The sequence below is a fragment of the Cavia porcellus genome, unplaced genomic scaffold, assembly GCF_034190915.1.
Source record: "Cavia porcellus strain 051 isolate PalLab524CR breed Dunkin Hartley unplaced genomic scaffold, mCavPor4.1 scaffold_1, whole genome shotgun sequence".
NCBI classification, from domain to species: domain Eukaryota; kingdom Metazoa; phylum Chordata; class Mammalia; order Rodentia; family Caviidae; genus Cavia; species Cavia porcellus.
Window position 1 is genome coordinate 79,198,139 of NW_026947484.1, and position 14,963 is coordinate 79,213,101.

Consider the following 14,963-nt stretch of genomic DNA (forward strand, 5'->3'; position numbering starts at 1 on the left):
AATGATATGTAACTTTTGAAAAGAATTTGACTTAGTCACTTTGTATCCCTGAGGCACGATATCTGACATCTGCACCTTAAAAGAGGAGAGCTTTATCCTGGCTCAGTCTGTAGAAGTTTCAACCCAATTAGCGGGTTCTAGACCAGAAGGAGAGCCTGCGGTGGAAGACAGCTGCTCACCTCCTAGCAACAGGGAAACAGAGACCAAGGGGAAGTGTGAAAGAGGAGGCAGAGGCTCTCAGTGACCCATGTCTTCCCATCAGGCCCTTCACCCAACAGCAAATAGCTATAAACTCACTGGTCAAGTAATCTACTTAAGAATATCCTGCCCCCATGATCCAGTCAGCTCCCCACGGCTCAGTGCACGCTGTGATCACAGTAGGCTTTGGGGGACAGGTAGATATAAACCAAACACTGTTCCATGTATTTTCTAAGTTGCTACTTTTCTTTTTTTATCCTGAAAAATATCACAGCTTGGTAAACAATTATTTCCTTTAAAATGTTCTTTATAACAGACCTATTGTTCTGGAAGCACATTTTTAGTATATTCCTTAGTTGCAACAAAATAATGCTCACTGAAATTTTTCTTTGGTTTGACTTTACTTTAACCATCTATGCTTAGTTATTAAAGTTTCAAACAAATGATAGTCTTTCACTGAACTTTTATCGCCAAAGCTTGACTGCTAAAGTATTATTGCTCTTCAGTGTTATTATTATTGCTATTCAGTTATTAGGTTTTGAAGACTTTTTTTTGCATATTGAGTATATCAACTTTTGAGGAATTCAAGACATTTTTCCATAAATGGTAAATCTTTATGTGTTTAAAAATATTCCCTAAAAATATTGCTGAAATATTATCTTTTTAATACTGATATTCACAATTGAATCATTAAAGCATCTTTTGGTTTCTTTTATTTAAAAAGGTTGGCCTTACAGGTGGTATAGATATGAAATAAGTGTAATTATGATATAAGATATAAATCCACTTAATTAAATATTATAAAAATGTTTATCCCAAAAAATTATTTTGTGAAGCAACCAAAACATTATACATTCAATGAATATATATATCCAATGCATATTATATCAAACATATGGTAAAAACTTTCATATAGATTCTAAACAGCCAAAAAATTCAAAAAGATTTTTTTGCTCAGATTTTCTTATCAGAGTTATACAGAATATCTTTCAAGTTTTAAATTTTTATTTAACATGTGTGCAAGCAGATGTAACTTGTTTATTTTTCCTACTCTTAAAATTCCACTGCCAGAAAGCTTATGAGCACATATAAAATATTTGAATCAAAATTTGAAAAACTACACAAATTCTGGCCATAAGTAAACTGTTTCCTATCACTTAGGAAAAACAAGGATAAAGGAAAGAAGGAAAAAAAGAAGTTCCGTAGTTACAAATGTTTTAAATACCTTACTAGAAAGTACTAGAAAGTACAGTAGTAGATTGACATTTTAGAAGAAAACTTATGTATCAACACCTGAACTGCTACATTGTTATACTGAATAGAAAAATAATATTTTATATTCTTGTACATTTTGTTTGTAAGTAGAGTATGTGTAGACCTCTTCTGTTCACTCAAACAATGTAAATAATGTTAGTTTTAAATTTCATTTATTGAGTCCACATTTTTGGAGATATTAAATCCACTTTAAATCACTTTGAAAGGAAAACCTCCATTCTTTGACACCTTACTCAATGAAAGCACCAATAAAAAGTGAAATTAATATCCAGCAAAATCTGTGACTATTTTACACGTTTGTCCTAGTGACTTCTAAACTGTCCTTACCCCAACGCTACCCCAGCCTGGAACAGGTAATAATCAAAGTAAACTAATAACAAAAACCTGTGGAAGACTGCTTGATTTCAAAACTTGAATTTACAACTTGGTAGCTGTGCAACCTTGGCTAAGTTTCTGGATAGCTCTAGGTCTCATTTCCATCATCTGTATAGGTAAAATAGTGTCAATTTAAAGGATTGTCAGTGCCTATCACAGTATGACAGTGTAGGGGTTGGGTTCACTTGAAACCTTTGGCTCTCTATTCTAACTCAATGCTTCCTCTTTACACTTGAATTTATTTAATGTTCTTGGTACTCACAAAAATTTCCCAGGGGCCATGATCTCTTGGGTATGACTCGTGCATGTTTCCCTATGCCTTTGTCGGTCTCCAACTCTTACTTCTAGGTTCCTATGTCTCCTCCTTAGAGTTAATTCCTTTGATCTTTTATTGTTCACTTCCAACATCTTTTCCTTTCCTCATCCTCTCAGGTAGAATAATTACCCATTGTTGTAAGCCTTTTATGGATAGCCTCCATCTATTTATGAAGAATACACTAAAATGTACACTACTTAAAGGTAGGGTCACAATCCACTGCTAATCATTACATCAAAATCATTATAGCTTTGGCCTAGAGTAGCTATGTAAGAAATGTTTGTTAATTAAATTAATTTCAGGGATGAGAAATCTGGGTTCAACAGTCATCATTTGCTCAAAATAATACCATTATAACTGACAGAACTATAAGAGTTCAGTCCTACCAACTCAAAGTCATCTATTAACTTGAGAGATTAAATCTTTCATTGTGTAAATCATACAAAGAATCGTGAAATCAATAAATTGTGTAAGATCTAGAATGAAAAGTAAAAATACAAATCAGCAAGAAGAGGACTCTATGGCATAGTCTCGGGGAAATGGGCTTCACTGAGGAACGGATAGCTACAACATGTGGTAGGAGTTGGAATGGGCAAAGAATGGACTGAACTAAATAGAAAACAAAAACATTTTATGTAGTGGTTGAATAATGAGGTAAACTTGGTGGATGAGAATGAAGAAAAGTTACTGAAATTGTAAGCAAAGAAGCAGGAAATAGGAGGCTGAGGTTGATCAGACAGTCAGATCATACAAGTCCTTGTGTATCAAGAGAAGGGAAAGTCTCTGAGTTTTAAGTGGAGGACAACACAGTCAGCTTTGCATTTCATAAGATGATATTAACTATACTATTTGAAAAAGAAAAGCCTTAGTAATGATAGAGATACAGGTCAAGATAGGATATCAAAAAGATGCATGTTAACAGAAAGAATTATGGTGTCATTTACTGACAAACAGGTAAAGATAGGTGAAGAGTTATATTTAACTAAATGTGTAACAAGCTCTCAATAGTGACAATTATTGCCTTCATAGTGGATGTTATCACTGATGGTTAAGAGCTACTTGCTGTGATTGAGGGACTAGTGAATTTTATGGATGTCAGTGGATTTTGGCCCATGTCCTCCTCCACTGTGTAAATAGGCACTTCCCCACTTGGTATTTGGAAAATGAAATCACCCCAGGAGCTAAGAGAAGGTAGCCATGATATATGAATGGAACATGAGAAAAATAATCTTTTCCTTAAATTTCCATCTCTTTTTCCCCCAAATGAAGAAATGTTAGACATAATATGTCCATGGTTAGCAGGAATAGGATAGCCAACAGGTATCTGAGGTATCAGTGGTATATGGGAATATGAACCTAAAAACTTAGACTGAATTTGCCTTTTAGCCTAAATAATGGACTGATGGGCTTAACAACTCAAACCATTTTCCCCCACATTGGGTGAAGGTACAGTAAGCAAATACAGCAATAGTTATGCTCAGATTTTCAGTCTTGCAGAAGGTAATTTATGTCTGAATAGATTTCATTTATATATATTTGCCTCACATGACAATCTGTCATATTCATTTACATTGTTCACATATCGTTGAAAAGAAAGAATGCCAGATTCTGCACCCTGACAGTTGCCACCAACCAAGTCCAAACACACTGTGTATTTTTTTCTCAGTAGAGAGCACCAGAAACTTCTAGCAACAGAACAACCTAACCATGAATGAGGCCAAAGCTCAAGGGCAGAAGATAATTCTGGAGGGTCTGCAGCTCCAGGGAGAAACAATAAACAAAGCCAGCAGTGCTAGGTCCAAGAAAAGCCTGAGGCTATTATTGTAGACTGCTAAACAGCAACAGATCTTATTCAGAAGTGACTCCTTCCTCACAGCAAGCTACATTTGGAGAAGAAATCCTGAGCAGCACACACAATATTCAAGAACATTTAAGCAGGAGCCATTTGGGGAAGGAGTAAATTGTTCAAGACTGAGCCACAGAACAACTACAAAACAACTTCACTTTAGGGTTTCCAATGTGACCCGACCACAGTGACTTGATAAGAAACAACAAGAGAAAGTCTCCAAAAGTGGGTGGGCAAGACATAGACTCTCTCTTCTTGGAAATTTAAGCTCAGGTTGGAAAGGGTATGGATCCTGTACTCTGTAAGGAGGAGCCACGCTCAGGGTGTGGAGCTTTCAGAGGCAGGTGGATCTGACACTGCTGCCATTAAGTCTAGAAGTCTATTTGAACCCCTGCCTACTTTCAGAACAGATGGGGGTCTGAGTCTTCCTCATCTGCCAACACAAACAGGGACATGCCTAGATTTGGACAGGTACCACAGCAGGATGTACAGAAGGACCTCTACAGCAGTGGGTACAGGGTACAGCACTAACTCACAGGACATAAAGGTAGCAGAGAAAACCGTGCCTTGCTGGATTCAAAGGCTGAAGATCATTGAAACAAACTCATCAAAAATGCAGAGAAATTGTTTTTTTGAACTTGTCTTTCCATTTGTCTCTTGGGGTTGGGTATTATCCTTCTTTCTCTTTTTTTGTTTCTTTTATATTTTTTTCTTCTTAATTTGGTAATATTTTGTCTTTTTCTTGCTTGCTGTTTTCTGTTACTTTTATCAAATTCTATTAATTTCCTTTGATTTCTTAGTAAGGTACTTCACCTCATGTTTCTTTCCCTCTCATATTCTATTGCTTAGCCTTTCAAATTTGACTTCTTTCATTCTCCCTCTGAGTAATGATTACCCAAATAACAGTTAAGTTTTATTAATCTTTAGATAGTTAAATTTATGCTAGTACCATTGAATTTTTTTCTGTTGTAGAGATGTAGTAAAATTTATTATATGTCAATATTTGGTTTCTCTTAATTTTATACTGTACTTATAGATCTTGCTTCGATGGCTAAGGGTAGTACATTACTCATTCTTTTTTATTTTAAAGGGGAAAATAAAACAAGTAATACAAGGGTAACAAGGGTTAATATATTGCATATTATCTTTAAATTAGTTACTCTGAGTTTAAGATAAATTTAAATGCACAAACCATATTAGCACAAACCACATTAGCCCATTTCTTTTCAATGAGCCAAGAGAAATTAGTAGTAAAAATATCTTAACTACCATATATATATATATATATATATATATATATCAGATATATATGTATATGTAAGATATATGATATACATAAATAAAATGTATACTTTTTGCTTTTCTTTTTTTTCTCATTTCCCCCAACCCAATTTCTCTTCCCTTCCAAACAGTTTCTTCCCATTTTACATTATCTATTGTACATTCTGGATCTTATTTACTCTTTTAGCTTCACACATTAGGGAGACAATATGATGTTTACACATGTGCATCTGGTTTATTTCATTTATGAGTATGGTCTTGAGTTCCATCCACTTATATAAAAGGCTCCAGTTTATCTTTTTTATGGATGATTAGTACTCCACTGCATAAAAAGACCATATGTTTTTATCTACTCCTAGGTTGATGGGCATTTGGGTTGTTTCTAAGATCTATTACAAATTGTGCTGCTATAAATGTGGATGCACATATATTGTTGTGGTATAATTTTTAAAATTCTTCTAGGAAGACATCCAGTAGAGGAACAGCTGAGTCAAATGGGACCTCCAATCCTTGTTTTGTGAGGAATCGCCACACTGATTTCTATAGTGGTTGCACCAGTCTACGCTCCTACCAACAATGGAGAAGGTTTCCTTTTCCCACACAGCCCCTTCAGCATGTTATTGCTTGATTTCTTGATGACAGTCATTCTTTCCAGAGTGACATGGAATCTCAGTGTTGTTTTACATCTCTTGAATGACTGGTGACATTGAACATTTTTTCATGTATTTAAATGCTGTTTGTATTTCTTCATCTGAGAAGTGTGTTTTCATCTCAGATGCCCAGTATTGGATTGGATATTTAAATTTTGGAGAATCACATCATCTGCAAATAATAATAATTTAAGTTCTTCCTTGGTTGTTGTTATTCCTTTTATTATTTTGCCTTTATTGTCTAATTGCTCTGGCTAAAATTTCCAGGACTCTGTTTAAGACAATGAAGACAGTGAAGTGAGTAGAGATAATGGACATTCTTGTTTTGTTCCTGATTTTAGAGTGAATAATTTCAGTTTTGTCCATTTAGTTTTTTTGTCCATTTCAGTTTTGTCCATGCTGGATGTTAGTTTATCATAGATAGCTTTTATCAGGTTGACATAAAAACTATCTAACCTAATTTTCATATGGGTTTTATCATAAATGGGTGCTGGACTTTGTCTAAAGGTTGTTCGGCATGTATTGAGATTACCATGTGATTTTTATCCTTGGCCTGTCAATACAGTGCTTTACATTTATTGATTTATGTATGTTGAATCATACTTCCACCCCTGGGATGAATCCCACTTAGTCATCATGTATAATCTTCTTAATGGTTTGCAACAATGCTTGCCAGCACCCTACTAAGGATTTTTGCATATATGTTCATTAGGGAGATAGGCCTGTAATTCTCTTTCTTAGTTGGGTTGCTCTCTGGTTTTCATATCAGGGCAATGTTTACTTCAAGTATGAACCTAGGAGTATTGATTTTCTCTCTCTTTCATTAAAGAGTTTGAGAAGTAGTAGTGTTAGGTCTTCTCTAAATTTGCTATAGAATTCAGCAGTAAATCCATCAGGGCCTGGGCTTTTCTTTGATAGGTTTTTAATTACAACTTTGATTTAATTGATTGATAACAGTTTTTATAGGAATTTTATATCTTATTGATTCAGCTTTGGTAATTCATACATATCTAGGAATCTCTCCATTTCTTCTGCATTGTTTATCTTATTGGAATACAAGCTTTCAAAGTAGGGGTAGATGATCTTCTGGATTTTTGTAGGGGCCATTATTACTTTACCCTTTTCATTCCTAATTGCATGGATTTGAGTTTTTCATTCCTTCTTTTGGTAAGATTGGATAAGGGTTTATTGATTTATTTAATCTTTCAAAGAACCAACTCTGATTCATTGATTCCTTGTGTTGTTTTCTAGTCTCCAAGGTGTTAATTTTTGCTCTGATCTTTATAATATCCTCCATCATATGAGCTTTTGGCTTAGCTTTCTCTTCTTTTTCTAGAAGTTCAAGGTTCACCATTAAGTTGTTTATTTGTGCTGTTTTCCTGATATGTGCATTCACTGTTATAGATTTTCTTCTTAGATTGCTTTCATTGTATTCCATACAATCTGGTATGTTGTACTGTCATCATCATTTAATTGTAAAAACTGTCTTATTTCTTCTTTAATCTGTGACCCCTTGTTGTTCAGGAGGGAACTATTTGATTTCCATGTGTTTATAAAGTTCCTGTGATTTCTTTTGCCAGTGATTTCCAATTTCATTGCACTATGGTCTGATAATATGCATGGAATAATTTTAATTCCTTTGAATTTACTTGAGCATGTTATATGTGCTAGTATTGGTCTATTTTGAAAAATGTCCTGTGTGCAGCGAAAGAAAATGTATATTTTGATGTTGTGGGGGTGGAATGCTGTGTAGTCCATTTGTTCAAAAGTTTGGTTCAGTTCTATATATTGCCGATTTTTTGTTCATTGGCTTGTCTTTTTGTGACAATGGGATATTAAGATCCCCAAATACAATTGTATCAGTGCTTCTTTGGTTTTTCATGTTCATTAACATGTGCTTTATGTGGCTTGGTACACTGGTATTTGTTGTACATATGATTTTTAGCTCTTCCTCTTGGTTTGTTCCTTTTACAAGGATGTAATGACTTTATCTATCTTATTCAATGTTGGCTTGAAATTCATTTTTTCTGCAAACAGAATAACTATCCAGATTTGTTCTGGGTTCTTGTCACATGAAGTATTATTTTCATCCTTTGACTTTTAAGAAAACATACTTATTTTTGAATTAAATATGTTTCTTATATGCAGTATACTGTTGAATTTTGCTTTTCCGTTCATTCTGCCAGTATGTGTCTTTTGATTGGTGAATTGAGACCATTAATATTGAGGTTATAACTGATATGTATTAACATCCTTGTAATGTTACTTTCCTGTTGTTGGTTCCCTTCCGCCTCCCTTTCTTTTCCTCCCTCTGATTGTTTAGCCTTGCCTAGTGGATTCCTTCTGTTGGGTTCATGGAGTTTTAGCTCTTGCTATCTCTTTCTAGAATGTCCTTAAAATATTTTTGGAGTGTTGGTTTGCTGGTCATAAATTTTCTCAGATGTTCTTTGTCATGGAAGTATCTTATTTCTCCCACAGGTTTTTTTTTTTTTTTTTTTTTTTTTTGTACTAGGAATTGAACTCAGGACCTCGCCTCACACTTGCCAGGAAGGTGCTGTGCCACTGAGCTAAATCCAGCCCTCTCACACAGTTTTGAAAAGTAGTTTTGCAGGGTATATCAATCTGGGTTGAAGGTGGTTGCTTTGTAGAACTTTTTAAAAAGTACTTCTCTCCAAGCTCTCCTTGACTTGATGTTTATGCAAAGAAGTCAGCTGTTATTCTGATAGGCTTTGCTGTATAAATGACTTGTTTTTTCTCCAATAGCTTGTAAGATTCTATTCTAGTGTTTAAGTTCTGGAATCTTGATTATGATATATCTGGCTGTAGATTTGGGGGGTCATGGCTAATTGGAGTTTTATATCCCTCACTTATCTGTATGTCAAATTTATCAAATTCCTTTTCCCTCCTGGTGAAGTTTTCTGCCATGACATCTGTGGACAGTATTTTTGTTTATGTAATTTGTGCTATTTCCGGCTTTTTCATTGACTCCAATCAATTTTAGTTATTTTATTTTGCTTCATTTAGTAGCTTCTGGGTGGATTTTTTTCATGGTCCCTTGCTATTCTTAAGGAATCTTTATTTTCATGATTGCTAACGACAAGCCTGTTTTCTATGTCTGAGATCCTGTCCCCACATTGGCTTAATCTGCACAGATACTTTCAATGGAATTTTTAATTTCCTGTTTATCTGCTTGAAACTGCCTTATGGATTCAATTTCTTCACTATACTGAGCATTCATGGCTTCTGTACTTTTCTTAAGCTCATGTTTTGTGTTGTTTTTCTATCTGCTCTAGAGTCATTAAATATAGTTTTCATTGTGGACATAACCTCTGCAATTATATAAAGAATTATTTGATTTGACTTTTTTCTAGAGCCTCACTCAATTGCTTTGCTGTTACCACCTCAGAGAGACTAGGTTGGTGGCTTTTGAATTTTCCCACCCCATTGCCTTTGATGGGTTTGCCTTTGATGACTGGATATCTCAGATTGCGTCTTGTTTAAGTGACTTCTCATTCTCTCTCTCTCTTTTTTTTTTTTTCAGTTTAATTCCCAGGGTGATGCTTATAAATTGCCTATGGTGCACTAATTTATTGCTAGTGCTTAGAACCATTAGGAAATGATTGCTTCTCCAAGGTATCTTCGAGGTGTAATTGATTTTTGGTCTAGAGTATTTTACAAGATCCCGTATCTTCAATTTGTTGTGGGTGAGAAGTTGCTGGTTGTTTGGCCCAGTAACTGTTTCTTCAGCATTGTGCCACAGTATTTTCTATGACTGTTAGTCGCACTCTTGGAATACCAGGAAAAATAGCTATTTAGAACAATTATGTCCCTCTTGGCTAAAGTGATATAATCAGCACTAACAGTAGCAACAATCACAACCTAGAAAATGACAAACTGAGATAACTATTAATTTGCCACTTTCAACCATATGAACTAGATTTGTGGTTATGTAAGAAAATCTAAAACAGACCAGAAAATTATATGCAGTCTGTAAGTTCTTAATATGTCAATTTTACCCTTTGGGGCTTAAAATTTAAAAGGAATTAGGGAAAAAATGTAGAAGTGGAAGAAGAGGAAGAGATTAGAAGTAAGGTTGAAGGACAAAGGGGAATCACAGTAACTTTGGGAAACTGGTGCAAAAGACTGGAGGGAAAGACAGAAGGAAGAGATAAACAGAACAACAAACAAACAAACAAAAGAACCACAAACAAAATAGCAACCATAAGAAGGATAGAAACTACATTCAAACTCATTTAAAAACAAGATCAAATAATGAAAGATTAAAAAACAAAACAGAAACAAAAAGAAAACCACCATCATAACAAAAAAACAAACAAGAGAGATTAAAAAAAAAAAAGTCAACTTTCAGATTTCTCTCTGCTGTCTCTGGCAGACAACACGCAGAGCCAAAGTTCCAATCCATGCCGATCTATCACAGCAAGCCACGAGTAGCTTTTTGGTAGGGTAGAAGATAATCTTAGCATTCCTGCACCTTTTGGCTGAGATGAGACTCATTTGGCTTGTAGCTGTCAGCACACCTTCTGTGGACCTGAGTCCAGCTGGGGGCCACTAGATGAAGCCAGTGGCTACTCTGAGTTCTAGCCCCTCTCTAAGATGTCTCCTGGCCAATCACTCTCTTCCATGGGTGGGATGACTTAGCTCTTAGCACTTACTACCAGCTAGTATAGTCCTTCCCATCCACTGCTTCCCTCCATTGCTGTGTCTTTCCATGAAGGTTTCTGGGGTTTCCAGCAGTAATCATGTCTGCAGGTTTGAATTGTTCCTCTGACACAGTAAGTCCTGTCTCAGGCAGAAGATGCCACTGACTGCCTCCTTGCTCCTCATTGAAGTTTCTCCCTTCACTGTCTCTGTGAATTTCAATTTGCATCTCAGATCCTTTCTGGGTCCAGGGTACTCACTTCTCTCCTTCTTGTTTTCTTCTCATTGCTATGTTCCAGTATAAGATGACAATACACAGAGAGGCTCTTTCTCTGGTACTTACCACTTACCACCTTGGTGCCTCCTCCATTATTCACTCTTATGGTATGTCAATATTTAGTTTGCCTCTGATGCTATTTCTGTGCTCAGTTTGTTGCTGCTGCCAGGGTGGCATACTGTTGCTATTAGTCTTTTGGGTTTACAAATATATGGATTGCCTTTGTGTTCATATTTTTGCATACACAATACTGTAGTCCATTCCCAGAGAATTGGATAGTGGGGCACTTAATACTGCATCATCCCCTTCCAAATTAATGAAGGCAGTTTGATTTTGGAAGAGGACCAAAGATCCTCCATGTAGTCTGAGTATATCCCAGAAAAGCAGAGACTAAAGACATGCAAATTAAACAAGCAAACAAACAAACCACTAAGATTCCATCTTACTCCAGAAAGAAAGGCTATCACCGAAAAATCTGACAATAACAGAGGATGAGGATGTAGGGAAAAAGCAACTCTTCTATAAGGTTGATGGGAATGTAAACTAGTATGGCTATTATAGAAATCATGCTGAGATTATTCAAAAAACTAAAAACACAAGTTTCATTTGACTAGCTATCTGCCTTCTAGGTATCTTCCCAAAAAGAGTTACAATAATCATATTACAGGGATAAATGCATACTCATATGTGTAGCAGCACCATATATAACAGCTAGATCTTGGAAACAGTGTCCATGTCCATCAACAGCTGAATAGATGAGGAAAATAAGATATTAATACACAAGAGAGTACTATGTGCCATCATAAGGAAGGAAAAACTTGAGGTATTGATAGGTAAATAGATGCACATGAGAACATAATGATGTCAAATAAATCAGACACACAAGCTTAAATATTGTATGGTTTGAGATAAATAGCAAGTAGAAAGTTCAAATACTTTCCTAAGTGACCTATTCCATTGCTTCAAAATATATTAATATTTTCTATTAATATATGCTAATTTATTTAAATTATACTACTAGTTTATCTTAGTTCATTAAAAAGAAAGTTTTATGTTATCTATTTATTTCTTGTTTGTGAAATTTTTTTTGGTCTCTGTCTTATATTCTGTGTTTTTGTTTTTTTTTTAATCGGTACCGGGGATCGAACTCACGACCACTTGCAAGGCAGGGGCTTTTGCTGCTGAGCTAAATCCCCAGCCCCTATGTATTATATTCTGAATAAATATTTCAAAGATAATGACTCACAGTGTATTAACTACTGCTATTATCATTATTTTGTTATGAAATATTATTTTATTTTTTAATTTAAAAAATTAAAGAGACAATGATAGCAATAAAGCAAAACAGGCTGAGGAAATGGATATATCAGTTAGGTTACACAGTTAAGCAGAGAAGAAAAAAAGAATCAGCAACAGAAAGATAATACAAAGACAGTATTAAGTCAATACTTTTCAGAAATAACTGTCAATGTAAATGGTTTGAATTCCCCAGTGAAAAGACAGAGACTGGCAAAATAGACCTAGAAATAAAATCCAACAGAATGCTATATATAAGAAACATATTGAATCCAAAAATAAATTTGAGACTAAAAATCAAAGGCTAGCAAACAATATTCTATGCAATGAGCACAAGAAATCAGCGGGACTAACTATTCTGTTTAGACAAAACAGACAATCAGTCAAAACCTATCAGGAGGCGAAGAACATCACTACACATTGTTTAAGAGATTCAACAGGAAGTGATAACAAGAAAGCATATAGAAGCACTTACAGCTGCTGCAACACACTTCATAAAACAAACATTACTGGACTTAATACAAAAGTTAATAAAATTATAGGAGAGGACCTTAATAACTCACTGCCATAGATCAAGCAGAGAAAAAAGTCAATAGAGAATTATTAGAGTTGAACCAAAACTTTGAATGAATGGACTTAGTGTTCCACTCATCAAAAACAAAATTCATGCTTTTGGCAGCACATAGAACTTTATCTAAAGCAAACCATATACTAGACCACAAAGCACAGTTAAGATAATACAAAAGAAGTGAAATTATTCCATGTGTCCCATTAGACCATAGCAAAATAAAACTAGAAATCTATGGCAAAAAACACCATAGAGATTATGCAAACACAAGAACATTAAACCAGATACTCTTTGTCAATGAGCCATAGAAAAAATGAGAGAAGAAACTAGACGATGTCTAGGTCAAATGATAATGCCAGCACAACATAAAATAAAAACAATAAAAAGTCTTTAACCCTGAGTTGAGAAATCTTACAGCACTTAATGCAGAAGCCAAATAGGCATTCTGCAATATCTACAACTAAAGAAAAGAAAATAGGGGAAATTATAGCTAAGATTAGATTATAGAGGTCCTGCTTATTATTTAAAAGATATAGTAGTTATTTCCTAATTTTACATATACCCATTTGGTATCATCTAAGCACAATTACCACTGGACAACATTGTACATAGAAATACAGACTTATATCCTATTAAAAAAAAAAAGAAAAGAAGACTATTGCAATTAATGTTCTGAATATGCTTGGCATTTATAGCCATCTCACCCTGAATATCTCCGATATCTTCTCAATATGCTTGATATGCGATTTATTGATACTAGAATACTTAGGAAAATCCTTGAAGTATTCTGATATTTTCATTTGTACTTTATTCTTGCATGTGTTAAACTGGAAAAATCATTTAATAATATTTATCTTCACTTTTTAAAAGATAAAAAGCACACATGCAGCTTAAACAGGAGCATGTTTTCTTTACTACTGTAGGTAATCCTTGCCTGACAGTATACTACAATAAGGTATGAAGCACCCCAACTTAATGTACTAAAAATGAGTCAGTGCTAAATCATTTGAGCATGTGTATTTATTCTTCATTATACTAGCTTCCTCTTGTATTAGTTTCAAAATTTTCACTTTTTGACATTTTGAGGATAAGATAATTTGACCATAAACCAGAAAGAGATTCCCCCAATACATACATTAGTTACTAAAGCATAAGCGTGAAAATCATATTACGTGTTTGAAAAAAAGTCTTCACCATTTATTAGCTACGTGGCATTTAATCTTTCTGCATAAATCTCCAACATTTATTTATAAAAATGATAAGACAGAGCCTATCTAAAGAACATTGTAACTACCATGTTTTATTACATGTAAAGGACTTAAAACTGTGCCCGCCACAGTGTCCAAAACATACTAGCTGCTGCCACTCTCGCCTTCCTGCTCCCTCCTCTTCATCATTCTGAAACCGAATCACTTACTTTGTTTTGAAGACTGAGAGAAGGAGTAAACAACTATAAGGTGTGCTCAAAACAATACAATGAATGATTACATTTTAAAAACTTATTACAGTAAAATACACATTGCCAAGAACAATGGGACAAGTACCATGTATTTGAAGTGAGGGAAATACTTTGAGAGTATTAATGGCAATGTGGCTTTTATTGTAGTAAATGTTTTGATATAAACATTCATTATAGCTTTTACCAAATGTTATGGCAACTTCTCCTTGTCAAAATATTAATGTGCCCTCATCTACTTTATTCAACAGATCTGGCATGGTGTATCCTCTGCTCTTCTCCAGAGTCAAAATGACCATGAGAGGTAAATGTTTTAAATCAGTTCAGGGCATCAAAGAAGCTCGCGCAGCATAACTAAAAACATTCATGAAAAAGAACTTTCAGAACTACTTAAGGAAGTGGAAAGAAAGATGGTAAAAGTGTGTTTGAAGTGAGGGGGCAGTATTTGATGGAAATTACTGAGAAAGTGTCTTTTACTGTAATTAATTTTAAAAATTAAATGGTCAACATACTATTTTGATCATACCTCATACATATTTAATTCTTTCCCTTGCATTGCTGTCCCTTAGCCTTATCAGAACAATTAATCTTACTTATTTCCCATCTGATAGGTTTAAATCCAGCTGTTCTTAAGTTTTTATTTTGCAGAAATATGTTCACATGATACAATCTGAAATTTTATAATTCTTTGCTTAAGAACAAATATGATACAGAAGGGTTTAACATGCTTATGAAGGGATTGTAATTGTATATCATCTGCTAGGTG

General features: G+C 34.6%; 1 protein-coding gene across 13 annotated transcripts in view; it reads right to left on the minus strand.

The window, feature by feature from the left end:
- The window catches only part of Rfx3 (regulatory factor X3), a 289,321-nt gene that overhangs the window by 21,950 nt on the left and 252,408 nt on the right, over positions 1–14,963 (minus strand). The window lies entirely within an intron of this gene.